General features: G+C 37.8%; 1 protein-coding gene and 1 long non-coding RNA gene across 4 annotated transcripts in view; both read left to right on the forward strand.

Moving 5' to 3' along the window:
- FAM219A (family with sequence similarity 219 member A) overlaps positions 1-14861 on the forward strand; it is a 91627-nt gene that overhangs the window by 41308 nt on the left and 35458 nt on the right. The window lies entirely within an intron of this gene.
- Positions 1-14861, forward strand: part of LOC141495361 (uncharacterized) — a 52355-nt gene that overhangs the window by 32535 nt on the left and 4959 nt on the right. Inside the window, exon 2 of the long non-coding RNA XR_012470748.1 lies at positions 302-7702. This is a non-coding gene — a long non-coding RNA (uncharacterized LOC141495361). The remainder of the gene's footprint in view (positions 1-301; positions 7703-14861) is intronic.

Consider the following 14861-nt stretch of genomic DNA (forward strand, 5'->3'; position numbering starts at 1 on the left):
TCTTATTCTTGGTAAATTCGTAGGTTCCTGTATATTCATTTTTGAGACTTGGTATAGGTGGTAACTCAGGGCAAATTATCTGTTGATCCACCATCCACAGGTCATTTTTCTATGAACAATTACCAGGTAAAAACTAGATCCTCAAAGAGGAGATGAGAAAATGAAAAAGCAGGGGAACTTGACATATACTGTCAGAATCTGTTCATGTGTTGTAGTTTTTACCAGATTGCTTTACCTCCCACCCCTTTACCTTTTAATTTATTTCTAATTTATTTATTTCCTTTTTATATTTTTTAAGCAGGGATGACTGCTTGCCTGGGAGAAGGGGGAAGTATGTATTCAGAAATGAAGGTGACATGTAAAAACAAAGATATAACATTTAAAAAATGTAATCAGGTCAGTGGAATATGTGTTGTTGATATTCAGTGTTCTGCCTAATGTTTTATCTGTTTAATTGAAGTTTGTCTTCTTTGAGGATTATTAGTTAGCATATTGACCAAAGAAGTAGCTGAGGAATAAGTTGAAAATCTGTTTCCAGACTATATGGTTGGGGTGGCAAGGAGAAATTGTTGTTGACCCTCTTGGCCTCTAAAAGGTTCTTAATGAAAACCATCAAAGGGTCTATAACCTGTTTGCAATATGAGCAAACCTAAAAGGGGCTTTCCATGATGAAAATGAAGCAGTCATTCAAGCCCTGTTAACCTTGAAGAGAGAGCCTGTTCCTTGATCTTGCCATCCTGAATTAAGGTTTCCTTCACCTCATCCCTACCAGTCTTATTTGGGATGCTAAAGGTCACTGCTTGGATGACAGGGAAACAGTTTCTTCTGAGTGGTCTTATCTCTCATTTGATGTTTAATTATTTGATGTTTATTCACTTGACTAGCTCTCCATGCAGCCTTTGGTGCCTCCTGCCAACCTAGACTCAATCTCCAACCTAGTTTCAGTCTCCAACCCAACCTCAGCCCACTCATAGGATTCAGGCACTCTTACTGGGATGAGCTTTTCAGTATCCGACTTTATTTGGGATTTAACCTTACTTTATTTTTTTAAAATAAAGCTCCATTGAGGATTGGGGAAATCTGAAGGATGATAGCAACCCTTGGATTTTATGGCACCTCTACAGATAAAAGGGAAAGCTAATCAGCTTTTCTCTTTCTAGTCACCCTCTTCCCCCTTCTATCACCACCTTTCTTTTTTTTTTTTTTTTTTCCTCTAAGGATTTTAATTCTGTAGCTCACAGAACCTTGCATTAGAGAGTACCTAAGTAAGCTTAGGGCATCCTTAGGCTGTTCTCTCCCTTGCTTTCTCACAAACCCAGAAAGGAAATGAACAACAGAATGGGCATTCTCTGTGGTCCAGTGAGAGGGAAGTAGCTCATGTAGAAGTTCATATAAAGGGCTATAAACGATATTACCATGATATATGGTAAACACTTTAAAATGTAAAATATTATAGAATTATAAACTATAATTATTAATATTAACAATACATGCCTTCCATGTGCAGCTGGATCATAAGTTCGAAAGCACCAGGAGAAGCTGACTTTGTCATCCTGTAGCTCCCCAGCTCAGCTCCATGTAAATTCGTCTTCTTTGTCACTTTTTTAGTCCAGATTATTTGGATGTGTTATTTAGGCAGGGGAAAAGATTCTGATTGGTTTCTGTAGTACATGGTTGCCTTTGAACTTGGGACTCAAAGAATACTTATTGATTTGAGCTAAGCCAAAATATATGAAACTCTGAGATTCTTCTGAGTTTTATCCTTTGGGCAGTTTAGATCCCCATTGATTTGCTACCTGATCTCTGACAGTAAAACTAATCTTTAAGGTAGCAGAATCAGCCTCCCTTCTAAAGGTATGGAGATTCTACACTCCAGACAGACTTGCTAGGCTTTTCAGTCCCAATTGAATTTATCCCAGCAACAATGACTGCCTCAAAACCTAAATGCAGGTTTTTCCATCTTCTCATTATGTCAACACATTCCAACATAATGTTGAAGTATCACAATCAAATCCAAGTCCAGTGCTCCCACTGGGATCTACCATAGAGGCATGGACAAAAGGGATTGCATTTGCATTTAGCTGCTAATATATGGATGGCTGGCATACCTTCCCAGATTGAAATGTTCATTTGTGGTTTGCCTCTGATCTACTTTTTTCTCCCATACTCACTGATTTTGACCCAGTATCTTTTCATAGGGAGGAGGGGGGATCATCCTGAACCAAGGAAATGGGATGGAGGATGTCAGGGCTCAAAATCTTGACCCAGCTGCTAAGTCTGTTTTATAGTATATAGTTCTCATTATGTCATGGGTAGAAATGTGAAGAAGGGGAATAAGTAAGAAAGAAGTAGGCTTGAAATCCACTGAAAGACTTCCTAAGAAATTTACCATATTTCCCATGTATAAGAAGTACCCTTTTTTGAAAAATTTCCGGTCTAAAAACTGGGAGCATTCATGCTTATTGTCTTTGCGCTCATTGTTTTGCATTTTTTAACCAGTATTTTTATTACCAGTTTTGCCACATTCTTCCCAGAAAGGACTCAGAAAAGATTTTCATAGTGCTGAATTCAAGTTAAAAGTGATATGGTTTGCAAAAGTGAATGGAAATCATGCTGCTGAACTTAGCTTTGGTCCTCCTTCAACTGAGAAAACATTCAATACTAGCTACAGGAAGAGGGAATCCTATTGAAAACGCCAAGTCAGAAGAAGACCATGATAGGCAAGTCAGCCAAATGTCCTGATTTAGAGAGGGAATTGAAGCTATGGATTGAAGAGTAAAGAGCAATTGGAATTCCTATATCCACAAAGAAAGTTCAGCATGAGGCAAGAAGAATTACTGATGAAAGAGAAGTTGATGATTTCAAAGGAAGACACATTTGATGTTTCAAGTTCATGAAATGGAATGAACTAAGCATGTGTTCACACAGCAGACTTGCCCAAAAGATGCCTGAAAGCTATGAGCAGAAGGTCCTTGAATTTTATGATGAATAAAACTTTGAGTTCAATAACTTTATGTAATAAATTTTTTCGAATTTTGGATCCCAAAATTAAGGGGCATCTTATACATGAGGAAATGTGGTTTTCAATGGATTAGACCTTCAGGGAGACAATACATGATGATCCCTGGCTCTTAAGTTTGGGTTTGGCATTATCAGGGTTTTTTCTAGGTGGACCATATCTTTAACTTTTCAAAGAGAAATAACCCTGTCTGTAACCTTGCAGGGATTCTTGTTGAAAACCTGGTTCTGTTTATTATAAAGTATTTAGTCAACCATTTCATGCTTGTAAAAAGGATATCCCCGTTCTTCTCAGACATCCCCACAAGTAAAAATACCACTCAATTTGTATAGTATACTATAAATTTCAAAAAACTTTTATAACCATTATCTCATTTGATTCTCACAATTCTTTGTAGTATGTGTGGTAGGCAGGACAAGAATTATCCTTTTTAAATAAATGAAGAAGAATAACTGATGAAATTAGCTGGAACAAATTAAAATACACATTGATATGCAATTAACCTTCTGGATTTTTACAATTTTAAAAGCTTTAAGTATGCAATATGCCCTCATTTTGCTATTATTGTTTGTTTTACATGATTTGACATTAGTTTACAAGATTTTAATACATGCTCTTTAGTTTTTTTCATGAAACTATACTTTTATCACATTGTATATTAATTGTACCTTTGATAGCCCATTTTTCCAAGTTTGGTCTTGATTATAGCTCATAGATTTTCAATTTAATTTAATTTAGACAAGTTCCCATGTCATTGAAGCATCTTTTCTCTATTTCTTCAATGAGTTTTTTTTTAACCTTTTGAGATAAATGGCATTATAAAGATCATATTGTAGTATTTCATCTCCACTTAAGAATTCTACAATTCCAAAACAGTTCTGCTTCTCCATGTGAGTTTTTTTTTAATCAGAAGTCATCATTCCCTCAAGTCAAGATTTTCAGACCCCTTAAAAATAAAAAACTTCCAATTTTTTTTTTGCATGGATGTTTTTTAGTCTAAAGAAGATGAACAATCTGACAGGCTCGCCTGGACTTCTGTCAGTTGTTTTGGTATAGCCGTGAATGGAAAAGTGAGCTTAATAAAAAATTATCTTTTTCCAATCTTTGACTCTCATCTTTGTTAATTCTTGAGCATAACAAGTGTCTTTCTTCATTGCAGTGTTATCAAGCTGGGGATTTTTAACTAATCTTCTTGATGTTCTTCCACCTTCAAGAATTCTATACCTCATTGTAAAAACATTATTTACAAACCCATGAAGCTGCCAGATTCTTCTCAAGGTCTTTGCTCATTGAGTATTCAGTTGACTTGTAACAATGTTTTTTCAGTTTTTAGGATTATTTTTCTTTTTTACCACTTAGCACTTCAGTGAGATTGAGCTTTCATTACGTGCTTGAATGAACTTTGAAATGCTTGATTTCTTCATACCAATAATCACTGTGTAATATCTTAATAGTCATTGAAGTCTGCTCTTTAAGGTCTACATCTTTTCTCTTTAAGGTCTACATCTTTTGAACCTTTCCTTGAAGCAATATTCTTGTTTTTAAAATACATCAAAAGAGAGCAATGAATCCAACACTCAAATGAAAGAGAACTAATTAAAGGTCTGGAAACTAACTCAATTTAGTTTCTTATGGAAAAAGCCTGATGTTCTTAGCCAAGCCAGTGTCAGACTCACATATGCGTGACCACCTTGATCATCAAATAGAACCCCATCATCATACTAAATAATAGACTCAGAACTTAAACCCAGGTTTTCAGTGATCTTTCTATCCTGCCACACTGTCCTTTGGGCAGGGCTAGTCCAGAGGAGCAGCAGAATAAGATCCCACACAATCCTTTACCCTACTGTAGGCTTGAATTTTTGACACCATTGCCCAAACTTTTTCCCATTATGTGTTAGCTGTGAGTTTGATTTTAGAAGTTAACTGATCCTTAAATGCCCTTTTTGTAAGTGCTGATACAGAAATTATCTTTGTAAATAAATCCCCATGTCATAAAACTGGCTGTCATAGCAAGATATGCTTCTAAAACTTATTGATTGAATGCAAGTTCTCAAGGGGACTAGAGCAAGTGATAGACCATAATAATAAACCTAGCTGGTGTTTCCTTACTCCAGCTCTTTCTTGAAAGCAGACCAGGACATTGCATAGCCCAAGGAACCTAGTTTGTGGGTATATTCAGTGAATTGTCCAGTAATGTCAAAAGCTATCCTTCTATACCCAGGGAGTCCCTTTCCTCCCCTACTCCTTCCACACACTCATAATAGGATATAATTTCTTTGGGGGCAGAAATTCCTCATTTCTGCCTTTGTATCTGCCCCCCCCCATATCTAGCACAGGTCTTTGGCACATGATAGCCCCTTGATAAATAAATATTCAGTTAAACTAAAGTAAATTACATGTTGATCAGCCACAAAGCCCAATAAATTTTTCTTTTTTTCTAAAGTTCAGAGCAGTTCCTGATAGGTAGTAACCTTGGCTAAATGTCCAACCCTGGGGATAGACATTGGCCAATATATTGAGTTTTGTATTTCCTTCTTCAATCTCTGCCTCAGGCCAAGAAATCCAAGGGAAGACCTGAGGGACCTAGTTCGATATAACCTCAGCTTCCTACCTCCTTGTCCAGACCAGTCTTTCTTCTGACTTCATTTACTTCTTTCTAACTTGTATCTCTATTTCCCAACTTCTGTCCCCTTCGCTAGTTTTCCATCCCCTTTCTCCTTCAGAAAGATCTACAAAATGCTATTTGAGGTAGGACTTCTTTTCTACCATTGCTATAACGAGGAAATATGAGAGAAAAGTGTTTTGTGGAGTCTTTTGCAGTCTTTATTTACAGAAGAAAAAGATATTCCCCAGGTTCCAAAGAGAATTGAAAGATACCTACAGGTCTTCCTTTCCCTCTGAATAGAAAGCATTGTGGGGAGGCCAAAGGAAATGGGTCATCCAAATTTGCAATTTATTGTATTACAGTAGAAGCAATAGTAGGGCAGTTAGGTGGCTATAGTGGACAGAACTCTGGGCCTGGAGCCGGAAGACTTACTCCCTGAGTTCATATCTGGCCTCAGACCCTAGTTTACTAGTTGTGTGACCCTGGATGAATCGCCTAACCCTTTTTGCCTCAGTTACCCTGGAAAAGGAATTACTGCTTCAGTATCTGGCAAGAAAATCCCAAAAGAGGTCATGAAGATTCAGACGTGACTAATAATGACTCAGCAATAAAACAAAAGAAGCAATAATGAATTTGGAGTAGGAGGACTTGGATTCAGATCTCAGACACTTTCTAGCTGTGTAGCCTTACACAAATTACTTAACCCTGCTGGCTTTCAGTTTCTTCATCTCTAAAACAAGGAGACTTGAACTATATGACCTCTGTGGTACTTTTTTAGTTCCAAATCTATGATCCTATGAAAATGGTTGCATTTTATTAAAGAAATGTTTATCAAGCTCAAATCTCAGGATGTCAGGATCAAATCCCAAGTCACTTCATTAGCTGTCTTCAGATCTTTTCCCCAGCCAGTTGCCTGTTTTTATCTGTCACCTTTAGAGCTTCCATTCATTCATTACCTTCCCAAGAATCACTGCCCATTTTTTCCCACAAAGCCTGTTTCAGGACTTCTGTTCAGTAAGAAAAGACTACAAAATGTCCCTTGTCTTCAAAGCCTTTCTTATCACAAGTGTCCTAGGTTTTCAGTAACCCATTATGAAAGAGGACTATTTCAGAAGTCAGGACCTGGGTCTTTAACATCAGATAACCTGGGCAAGTCAATAATAAAGACAATGGTAATGTTAGAAAATGACTGGCATTTCTATAATGTGCACACACACACACATACATATATGAGAGGAAAAAGGTAGCTCATTTTCATTAGCTCATTTTCATCCTAACAATCCTAGGAAATAGGCGATTTTTTTTTGATGATTCCTGTTTACAGATGAGGAAGTTGAGGCAGACAGATTAAATGACTTGTCGAGGGTCATGTGACTAAGAAATGTCTAAAGCTGGATTTGAACTCTTGACTGCAGGTTCTTTATCCATCTATTTCCCACCTATCTGCCAAGTACTTTATAAATATTACTTCATTTGATCCTCACAGTATTCCTGGGAGTAGGTGTTATTGTTATCCCCATTGTTTAGATGAGGAAACTGAGGCAGACGAGGTTAAGTGACTTGCCAAAACTTACATAGTATAGTATCTAAAGCTAGATTTGAACTCGGGTCTTCCTGACTCCAGAACTAGAGCTCTAGCTAAGCATTTGGGCATTTCTTCAGTAAATTGAGGAGATTGGACTAGATGACCCAGAAGTCCCTTCTTGCTCTTTTTATGAACCTGTAAATCTGTTATTCCCCTGAAGGACAAATTGAGATAACTGCATTACCAAAGAATTCCCCACAGGCTTCTCTAAAATACATTTCTTTTAGGCATTTAAAATAAAAATAAATAAAAACTGTGTATACTGTTTCTGAAAATATACAATGACGTCCACCTGCAACCCATCTGGCTCCAGTCTGGAAATTACAGACACTACTTTTCCACAAAGTTGGCTTCATCAGCAGGGAGGCTCCTCCCAAGACTTTGTCAGTATTATTTTTGTAACTGAAAGTATTATTTCTTTCCCAGCCTGCCTTAGACCAGAACAAGGCCTTGCTGGAACAGCTCACCTTGGGACTGAGGATGAAAAGAGGTGAATAAAATCCTTCCTCATATTCAGTGAATCACTGCAGCTTGTTATGTATTAAATACTAAATCTTCATTATTTATTTATATATATATATATATATATATATATATGTAGATATTTTAAATTCAGTTCTATTCTGACTATTCACATCTTATTGTCATGAATCCTAGTTTGGCCTGTCCCTGGCTTTACTCACCCCTAATTTCCTGGTCTCTTGGTCTCTAGAGAGAGACACATAATTTTTGCAAACAGAACACAGCCATGAAGTGCTTGGAACTTATTAGGGAAAACAAACTAAATGGAGGCAGGATCTTATAAGATAAGCCCTGAATGACTTATGTTTTCTTCCCAAGTAAATATCATAATATCATATATTTGGAGCTTAAAGATTTAGTGGTGGTCTTAGAAGTTATCTAATTCAATTCTCCTCCCTCTCTGCCTCTACCACATTTACAGATGAAGAAATTGAGAAGTTAAATAATTTACCAAAGGTCACTTAGGTATTGTCAGAGTTAGGATTTGAATTCTGATTCCTTGATTCCTAATTAATCATGTTTTCCACTGCCTTATCTTTTGATTTTCAGTGCTATTCCAAACCACATATGGTTGAATTCATGAATCCCATGAATCCCAATTTTCTGTACTAAGGTTGTCAGAAATATATTTAGAACCCTGTTCTACCAAAATGTCAAGACAAAGAAGACCCCATTGGGAAAGTGACACAAATCCAAGTTCTTCAGATTCTTTACATGAAAAGATGCAATAAGCATGTGAGCTGTGTAAATCCTGGGTTTCATACTGATCACAGTCCAGACCTGATTGCTATTCTTCCCATACATAGCCTGATGCCTTAGAATATAGTCCTAGCCCAAGAGCAGAACACGAAGTGTCTGTGGACAAGAATGTCCCCAAGGGATGGTGACACTACTGGACAGAACAGTCAAGCAAGACTTCTCCAGTGATGTCACAGAGAGATCAAGCAGTTTAAGCAAGAACATGCTGCCCTTTTGTCCCATGGCAGGTACCTGAGTTAGACCTCCATATCTAGAAACCTATCCCTGAGCTTCTGGACACTAGTGATTGGGGAAGGTTAGTTTTATACTACCCAGAAATAACACTAGCATCTGGGATCTAAGGGTGTTTTGCGGATAACCTTTTGCTACCCACCCACTGTAAGCAATGACATATGACAAGTACTTTCAGTTGCCGATATCCTTCTTGGGTATCTGGGGTTAATGGGTCAGGAGAAATATGGGAGAGGGAAAGTTAGGGAGTAGAGTGTTCAATGCTTTTACAAAAGCATTGAATTTTTGCCTCCTGGGGTGGCCTAGCCAGTTTCCATTTTCCCTTCAACCAGGGGTCAGATATTAAGGCTTAGTAGCTAATGATGACTTTGTATCACTAACCACATCTCTTTCCATCTGGGCAATCTTCGTTGCAGTCCCCAAGGGGATGGAGAAGCCACAGTGTGGTTGGCATGAAGTAATTTTAGACAGAGAACCCAGTATTTTCATTAATTTCATATTGATTTCCTAAGAAAACAATTTTAACAGCCTTTTCATACCTTGATTTATATCTCATTTCTAAGTTCCTCCCTGTGCCCTTTTCCCAGGAGATGTTTTCCCTTGAGGAAAGAGAGGTCATCAGCCATATTCCCATATTTATCTTTATTCTCAAAGGAACACATTTCTTTGTTTCTATGAAATAAAGAGGTTGGATTGAATTACTTCTCACCTGCTCTGGAGTCTTACTCTTTATGTTTATCCTCTTCAACCTCCTATGACTTCTTCACCTCTAGCAAACATAAGTAGTTCTTTATCTTGAAAAATCCCTTACTTGATCCCCCTTCCCTAATTGCCAAACTTCTTAACTACCTCTCTTTAAATCTTTGTTCTGGATTTTATTTCCTTCACTCTTATCAAATTGTCTCCTGTAAAGTCACCAGTGACCTCTTTGTGGCCAAACCCACTGGTCTTTTTCATGTTGGTTTCTTCCTTAACTTTGACACCATCACCACTTCCTTCTTTGAAACTTTTTCTTCCTTTGGCTTCTATAGCACTGCATTATCCTATTTCTTCTCCCTCTGCCTCTTTCTATGGTTCATGCATCATTTCCCCCTTCCCCCCATTTCCTAAAAAAGGGTTCATCTCCTGGGTTCATCTTCTACCTTTGTGCTTTCTATAATCTCTGCCCTAGAAAATTCATCCATTCTAAAATCTTCACCAATTACTTTTATTCTCCTAGGAATTACTATATCTAAGCACTAATATTAGTTCTGTCACATGCTAGCTATTTAACTTTGGTCAAGTCATTTAACATCAAATAAGTCTTACATATCTGTAAAATAGAATATCAGTTTGATAGGTTCTTCTTTGGCATAACTCTCAAAAACCAAGTACAACTTTGCTGGAGGTTTCCTTGAACTCTAATTTTGTCTCTCATTTTTTTGCTTATTGCTTTCTATTTCTTATCAAATATTAACTCCTCTGATTAAGTTTTGAGGTCCTAAGAATATGTCCTTGATTATTTCACCTTAGCTTGCATTCCCCATTATGCCTATTCTGATCTTATTAGGGTCTTTGCATTATCCCACATGTAAACCATGCTCAACAATCCCACTCTCCCCCAATCATGATTTTGTGCATTTTGTTCAACTTAAAAAGCATTTATCAAACACTTTGCAGAACACAGTATACACTGTGCCAGGATCTTGGGATACAAACAAAAGTCCCTGACCTCAAGGAGCTTAGATTCTACTAAGTGGAATATCATCATATTATTTATGCCTCTATATTTCTCACAACATGATCACTGTTTTATAACCCAACAACGTGATATCATTACAGCCAAGCCCTTTTTCAGTTCATCTTCCAAAAGTGATTTTCTTCAAGCACAGATCTGACCAGGTCTCTCTCCTCACAAATGTAAGTTACTTCCTATTGCTTCTAGAATTAAATTATCAACTCCTCTGTTTAGTATTTAAAACCTTTAACAAGCTAGCCCATCCTGTCTTTCCAGCTTCATGGGACATTATTCACCCTCTCATACTCTACATTCCAGCCAGGCTGTTCTCTCTGTTTCTCATACACAGCACTTCCATTTTCTATCTGTGAGCATTTGTACTGTCTGTCTCCCAGGTCTGCAATGCATTCCTTCTTCATTTCTGCTCTTAGAATCCATTTTTTCCTTCAAGGCAAAGCTCAAGTAATACCTAATGCCACCCTTCTCAAGCTAACTTGTATTTAAATGATTTATATTTATTCTCTATATTCCAAATATGTTCTCTTCTCTGAAACAGTTCCTTTCACTGTGTTTCTATCTCCAGGGCCTGGTATATAGTAGGTGTTTAATAATGGATGGTTGGGAGGTGGTACTTGAGTTGAGCAGTGAAAAAATTTAGGGATTCCAAGAGACAGAATTGAGGGGGGAGAGCACTCCAAATGTGAGAGACAACTCCTGCAAAGAAATGGAAATGGAAGATGGAGTGTTCTGTACGGGGAACAGCAAGCTCCCCACTGGGAGATGAAAAGTCCAGAAACAGAATGAAACCAAATAGTGAAGAGTTTTAAATTCCAAACAGGTGGTTTGCTTGGTTGGGTACACATGTATACAGATAAATAAATACAAAATAATTGGGGTGGTGGAGTGTTCTGGAAAAACCATGCAGTAAATTCTCAGATTATTGCACCTGCTCTGACTTCCCTTCTCTACCTCTTCAGTCTTGACTCACATAGTCAAGATCTGGAAGTCATGAACTCTCCCCTCTCACCTCTGCTTATCCTAAGACCATCAGGAACCATCCAAGCTTTTAAAACAGGTGACTTTGTCAGGCTTGTGAAGATTATTCTGGCAATAATTTAGAAGAATTTGGAAAGAGACTTGAAGCTAGCCTCCAATTAGGAGGCCAGGCAAGAGATAATCAGGATCTGAACTAGGTTAATGACTGTGTGAATTAAGAAAAAGGAACAGATGAGAGATGTGTTTTGAGGTAAAATTGAAGCGTCTTGACAACTGGATAGATTTGGGTAATAATGATGACTCTGAAGTCATGAACATAAAAGGACTGGAAAGGTGATGCTCTTGATAAGAAAGATAAAGTTTTAGAGGAAGATTGAATTTGTCAAAAAATGAGTTATGTTTGAAACATGTTGAGATGTTTAATAGGAGATCAAGAGACAATTAAGAACTTTATACAGACTTGGGACTCATTTGGCAAGAGACCCATTGAAACCATACAACTTGAAGAGATCACTGACAGGGTAGAAAAAGAAAAGTCAACCTTGGATGATTTGTGTTCTTGGGCAACCCCCCCCCCTTAGAAGACATGCATGCTAATATAGCAAAGAAAATTGAAGTGTAGACAGACAGGTAAGAGAACTAACAGTATTGCAAAAACCCAGGGAGAAGATATCCAGCTGAAGGGGCTGGTTAACTGTCAAAAGACGCAGTAAGATTTGGAAGTTTGATGACCAAGAAAAAAGCCATTGGATTTAACAATTAAGAGATTCACCACTAGATCACTGAAAACCTTAGAGAAAGTCATTTCAGATGAATGGTTATGTCAGAAGGCAGATTGCAAAGGATCAAGACTGATGTCAGGCAATCATTGCAAGAGAGACTTCCTTGTTCAGGGTTTAACTGTAAAAGGAAAGGAAAATATATAGATAGGAAAGCATTTGAGGGCATAAAAACATCAAGTGAAAGTATTTTTTTAAGAATGAGAGAGACTCAAGCATGTTTAAAGAAAACAGGAAGAATCCAGTGGTTTAAAGAGAAGCAAGCTCTTTCAAGGATCTGGAGAAGAGAGATCCAAGATGTCAAGTAGAACTGGCAATGAGAAGTGCCAACTCTTCATTCAGAGATTTGAGAAAAAAAGAAAATAGGAAATGCCTCAAAATTTATGATTTTGAGGTTTAGAATTGGGGAAGCATGGACTCAAAACAGATGATCCCTTTTGTCTTGATAAAGTAGAAAGAAACTGCTAGGGCAGGGTTATGTTGGCAGGATGTGGAAAAAAGAGGTTTGGAACTACTATCATGGGGACATACAATAGAGATTCAATCAGGACCCAGTTGAGATTAGATCACAAATTCTTCATGGACCCACCTGTAAAGGTTGTCTGACTTCCTCTAGCATTGTTCAGCAATAATAAGTAGATGGTGGGTGTAACTCCCGGGTTGGAGTTTGCAAGATAGGCACGATGACAATAAAGAGACAAGGGGACAAGGTAGAGGACAATATTAGAATGATTTGTTCTAGGGACAAGATTTTAAATAGAGGAAGGTGAGACCAGAGAAATGGACTGGGGGAGTCCAGAGGGCAACTCTGCTTCACTTAAATTTAATTAATAACATCACCCCATGTTGACGCTGTTCCTTTTTGAAATGAAGGATAAACAACCAACAGTCACCAAAGCAATGTTTTAGCCTATTCTCAATCCTTATTCTCTCTTTGGGACAAACCTGGTTCAAGCTGGTGTCCTGTTAGTTCATCTTCAATGTTGGTGTGAAATGAGGCACTCCTCAATATTCAACACCTAATAAAAGGAGGTTTACTTAGCTATAGCATAGAAAAAATATTCCTTGAGAAGTTTCTATAATTTAGATCAGTTAGACCATCCCACCTTGTCTCCATATAGCAAGGGAGAGTGTACTGACTAGAGGGTCAGATATTAAGTCTAAAGGGTCCTAATTCTTGATGAATAAGAAATCCAAATCAATTTAGCCCAAAGCTACCATAAAACTTCCAGTTTGAGTCTTTATGCCTACATCATCCACATGAATTAAATCTCAGGAATAGTTTTGTCCCTAACTAAACTAAACTTGCCTAACCCATCTTGTTGGCATGGGAAGGGCAGAGGATAGGTTCAGGAGTTAATGAGGCAGAGAAAGAGGATGAAATCAGAGAAAAATTTCAGGATTCTGAATCTTGGAGGTTTTAACAATTATGGGTAATGATGAGATAAGTCCTTAATTCCTGCAATGTTCAAAATACCCATTTTATCACAATTTTATACAAAATTCTATTCATCGTTTCTGTGGTTAGTCCACATACATTATAATTTCCTTTTGATCAAGGTATATTTTATGTAATCCCAGTATAAGGTTCCTCCAAGTCTAGCACAGGTCTTGTCCACGTGTTAGGTGGGCAATACATTTTTGTTGTTTTTGATCATTTTCAATTGAGTCTGTCTCTTCATGACTCCTTTTGGGGTTTTCTTGGCAAGAATACTGCAGTGGTTTGTCATTTCCTTCTCCAGCTTATTTTACAGATGAGGAAACTGAGATAAATAGGGTTAAGTGACTTGCCCATGGTTACACATCTAAGTAAGTGTCTGAAGCCATATTTGAACTGCCCCACCTAGCTATCTGTAAGCAATATATACTTGTTGATTAGTCAAACATTTAATTAGATTTTCTCCCATCATCTAGACTGTGTTTTGTCTATTGTTCTTAGTCCTTCTCAAAAAATAAAGATATCAGGAAGGTGATGCCTTGGCATGCAAATGACTTGGATTTAAGGCTTGGGGGTGGAGAGTGGTGCTGCCTTTGTCTATAGTCCCTTACTGACTTGGTAGTGGCATGAAACTGCCAAAAGCAAAACCCCAAGTAATCAGGAGAGTAGCACAATTCTTTGCCTTGCTCCCCCCCCAGGAAGAAAGAGAACTCTACAACTAATTCTCAAGACCACAGTAATAGCAGACTGTTGTATAGCCCTTGTCCTAAAACTTTCAGTAATTCTAAAGGCAAACCACATCATGGAAAATGCAGGAAACCCTGCCAAATGGCCATTAGTGTAGCCTGCTGCAAAATTCAGGATCAAAATCTGTTTCCAAATGAATCACTACTTTCTAGCACAACTCTACCTTGTGGTCCTTGACCCTCCCAGAAGTATGCTTTGGGTATGGGGCCTGGTCATTAGATATAGAATCTATGCCTTTGGTTTGGAGTAGGTGCAAACATTTATTGAGGGACCTCAAGAAATTGTTGCCGCTGATTTGTTTCTTGGGTCATTTTCAAGACTGCCTCTTTTCTAGGTTAAGCCTGCTAACCATTTCTTAAACACAACCTGCTTCTTTTCACTTCCTGTCTCTCTCCCTCTCTCAAGTCCCTTGCCTTCTCCTCTTTATCAAGCCAGGCCTTGCCCACCTTATCCAGAAAGT

Source organism: Macrotis lagotis, chromosome 8 (assembly GCF_037893015.1).
Source record: "Macrotis lagotis isolate mMagLag1 chromosome 8, bilby.v1.9.chrom.fasta, whole genome shotgun sequence".
NCBI classification, from domain to species: Eukaryota; Metazoa; Chordata; class Mammalia; order Peramelemorphia; family Peramelidae; genus Macrotis; species Macrotis lagotis.